A 4,026-nucleotide genomic window follows, 5' to 3' on the forward strand; every position below is an offset into this window, starting at 1 on the left:
TGTGTGTGTGTGTGTGTGTGTGTGTGTGTGTGTGTGTGTGTGTGTGTGTGTGTGTGTGTGTGTGTGTGTGTGTGTGTGTGTGTGTGTGTGTGTGTGTGTGTGTGTGTGTGTGTGTGTGTGTGTGTGTGTGTGTGTGTGTGTGTGTGTGTGTGTGTGTGTGTGTGTGTGTGTGTGTGTGTGTGTGTGTGTGTGTGTGTGTGTGTGTGTGTGTGTGTGTGTGTGTGTGTGTGTGTGTGTGTGTGTGTGTGTGTGTGTGTGTGTGTGTGTGTGTGTGTGTGTGTGTGTGTGTGTGTGTGTGTGTGTGTGTGTGTGTGTGTGTGTGTGTGTGTGTGTGTGTGTGTGTGTGTGTGTGTGTGTGTGTGTGTGTGTGTGTGTGTGTGTGTGTGTGTGTGTGTGTGTGTGTGTGTGTGTGTGTGTGTGTGTGTGTGTGTGTGTGTGTGTGTGTGTGTGTGTGTGTGTGTGTGTGTGTGTGTGTGTGTGTGTGTGTGTGTGTGTGTGTGTGTGTGTGTGTGTGTGTGTGTGTGTGTGTGTGTGTGTGTGTGTGTGTGTGTGTGTGTGTGTGTGTGTGTGTGTGTGTGTGTGTGTGTGTGTGTGTGTGTGTGTGTGTGTGTGTGTGTGTGTGTGTGTGTGTGTGTGTGTGTGTGTGTGTGTGTGTGTGTGTGTGTGTGTGTGTGTGTGTGTGTGTGTGTGTGTGTGTGTGTGTGTGTGTGTGTGTGTGTGTGTGTGTGTGTGTGTGTGTGTGTGTGTGTGTGTGTGTGTGTGTGTGTGTGTGTGTGTGTGTGTGTGTGTGTGTGTGTGCGCGCGCGTGAGAGAGAGAGAAAATAGGTGAACATGAGCACGTCCCTACTGAAAAACCAAAAGTTCTCAGGGGCAATAACCTTATAAAATCTCTTCTAATCGCATAGACTCTCATACGGTGCAGATCATTATGATAAAATCTCGTACATAATTTATGATAATGTACAAAGAGCTATGAGACGTTATGCAATTATATGCGACTTGTATGGGATTTCTTATGTGAATTGAGTGAGACTGTGTGAGAAAATGTGAGATTACTGCCTCATACAAGTTTTTCAGTAGGGGTATGAAGCATGTGTGGCAATAAGTTTTTATGATTATTGCATGCTTCTGCCTTGCACGCACAGTTTGAAGAAAGCGCCTTTGAACAGAACCGGGCGGACGGCTGGAAGAAACTGTAGTCTAATGCTGTGCCGACGCAATTTTCATTAAGAGGTACATGAAGCCTCATATTTTTGCAATAATGAAACCTTGCAATGCCTGTTCCCTAATCCTGTTGTTTTTTTTTTTATCTTAGCCAGATTTTCTTAGTTGAGTACTGTAATGACCGGTCATCTTTCAAGCCACATGGAGTGACTATCAAGGTGTTTCTTCGGAGACTGAGACTCACATTATAGCATAACGCTCTTCATACCTCCGGTCAACAGTATAGCTCGTTTTATTCATTTATATAAGGAGGTGATTCTGCCGTGCCTGCCATCGAGATGCATGCTACTGACAATTTCGGATTATTTAATTTCTAAATGTAGTAAAACTCAGAGGATGCTCATTCATAGTGATAAAATAATGTATACCAGCTGATATCCAACATCTGTGACCTCTCTTTTTTCAGCGATGCCTAACCACAGGAAGCGCCAAAGGAAAGGCTGCCACAAAAGGCGCCTGCGGCAACAGAACAAGCATGCACTATGCAGCCTCAACTGAGTGCTACATATACCGTACCAACAGAAATTCAGAGGAAACACGTCACCGACATGGCTGATATGCCACAGACAGCAAATCAAGAACTGCAGCTGCTGCCCAGTGATGACAGTGAGACGTCTTAGGGTCGGATGAGCAACTCCCCTGCTGAAAGTTCTACGGGGCAATAACCTCATAAAATCTCATTTAATCGCATAGAGTCTCATGCGGTGCACATCATTATCATAAAATATCGTACATAATTTATGATAATGTCCAAGAAACTATGAGTACTTATGCAATTATATGCGACTTGTACGTGATTTCTTATGTGAATTGAGTGAGATTGTGTGAGAAAATGTGAGGCTATTGCCCCTTACAGTTTTTTCAGTAGGGTCACCTGGCCAAAATTCCATCTCAGAAACTTTAATTCCCGCCACAAATAATCTCCTGTAAATTGTCTTCGCACTTCGTGCAACCCGTAATAAATTGTGAAATGCAGTTACAGCTAGATGACATGAAGAGAAAGTACGCGAAACATCGCGAAGTTCACAGCAAGACGATGGCTACAACTCAATTAAAAAAAAAAAGCTTCAAAAGTTAGAAACTGCCAGTGGGAGTTTACGAAAATAAACTGAAGTTCTTAAATAAAGATCAAATGCGAGCCTTATTCCGGAGCAGCAACCACGGTCCGCGTCATCCAAAACAACTAAACAAACTGGCATTGGACACAATTCAAGGCATGCCGATGGGCAGCACATTCCAGTCAAAGTCCTCACATGCAGGTCTCATGATTGCAATGGCAGTGATCCTTCGTTTGCAAGATGTGCTTAAAATGGACGGCTACAAGTTCTTTCTCACCGGGAGACTGCTCATGGATAAACTTTTTTCTGTTTTGCGACAGAGGAAACCCGTTCCTCACGCGTAGGAAATGAAATTCGCTTTGAAGCTTGTGTATGTCGGTCAGTTTTTGCACACTCCAGCCAACACAAGCTAAGAAGCAGTTAAATCTGAGTACCTGGTTGATATGATTTCACAAGGAAAGAAAACAGTGTTTTGAGGAAAAAATAGCATTATTAAACTTGCGTACTGGTGTCATTTTCCAACATTACGCTCACTCTATTTCTCCTCTGACGACTTTAAGAAATTTATAACAGCTACTGCATGTTTAGTATCAAACCAGGACAGCGCACATACTCGAAGTACCGGATTATGGTTTATTCCAAGGTTTCGTAATAACTATAAATTCCAGACGTTGCAGTACAATTTGCCATATATCTTAAATAAATACCGTATGGCGCAAAATCCCACTCTAAGCAATGTCCGATCACTTTTTCTTAGTATGGAATAGGCTTTTGTATTCACTTGGTTCGTAGCTACTTTCTATATATTCATGAAAATTGTCTTCCAGACAATTTACACTATTTTATTTTTGTCTCATACATTGTAAATATACTTTCATCTGCCAAACTGTTCGTTGTTGTGACTTTTTTTTCTTTTTTCTATATGCACTGGTATGCCATTTCATTTCTGTTTTGCACTGTTTGTATTCTCAAATTATTGCTCTCAAATGCCATATTTTTATTCTGCTTTGCTGCTGTCTATTAGTTGTTGAACCGCCATCTGCCAAGCGATAGGGTTCCACGGCCTCGTCAAGCTGTTATAAGAGCTTTTAGTCGCGGGACCCGTCCAGGATGTTTTCTGGGCAAATAAAGAAATGAAATGAAATTGACGGTGCGGAAATTCTGCTTACCGAAGCACTGACTGCAACTGAGTGCAGCATTTTCCATCACATTGGTGGATTTCTTGCGAAAGGAATCTTGAAGAAACCAAACTGCGAGCAGTGCAGGGCTGCAATGCTTGGCTCGACGAACCATGAACATGCATATTTAACTGCACTAAAAGAGTATGTTCAGGATGGTAAGAATTTGTGTTATCCTAGCAGCGAGGTTATAAGCTTTCTTACATCCTGCGAAGTCCATTTTAACGGAATCACGTGCACAGCATACAACCTACCTTAAAGTCCCTCTAAAGGCTGTCTCAGAATATTTGAACGAGAAGACTCGTTGCACTGTGAAGGCCTGTCAGCGACACAAGGATTCTCTGGCAAATATGTTGATAACAAGTTATGCGAGAATACGGCTGCGCATCTACGTGCGTCAGTTCAAAGCTGCGAGAGTCAATGGGCAAGGAAGCAACACATGCGCTGCAGTTAATTTGCAGTGCGTTCCAGCGCTTATTTTAGCTTTTAATGTTTCCGACCAAATACACAAACTATCGCATGGGACATCGCTATCTGTTAAATGCACTTTTTTTTCTCACAGTTGA

The 4,026-nt window shown here is 42.7% G+C and overlaps 1 pseudogene; it reads left to right on the forward strand.

The window, feature by feature from the left end:
* Nucleotides 1-1,203: 1,203 nt before the first annotated feature.
* LOC146208903 (uncharacterized) lies at nucleotides 1,204-4,026 on the forward strand (annotated as a pseudogene).

This window comes from Amblyomma maculatum, chromosome 1 (genome assembly GCF_055883805.1).
Source record: "Amblyomma maculatum isolate TAMU_Amacu chromosome 1, ASM5588380v1, whole genome shotgun sequence".
Lineage (NCBI taxonomy): Eukaryota > Metazoa > Arthropoda > Arachnida > Ixodida > Ixodidae > Amblyomma > Amblyomma maculatum.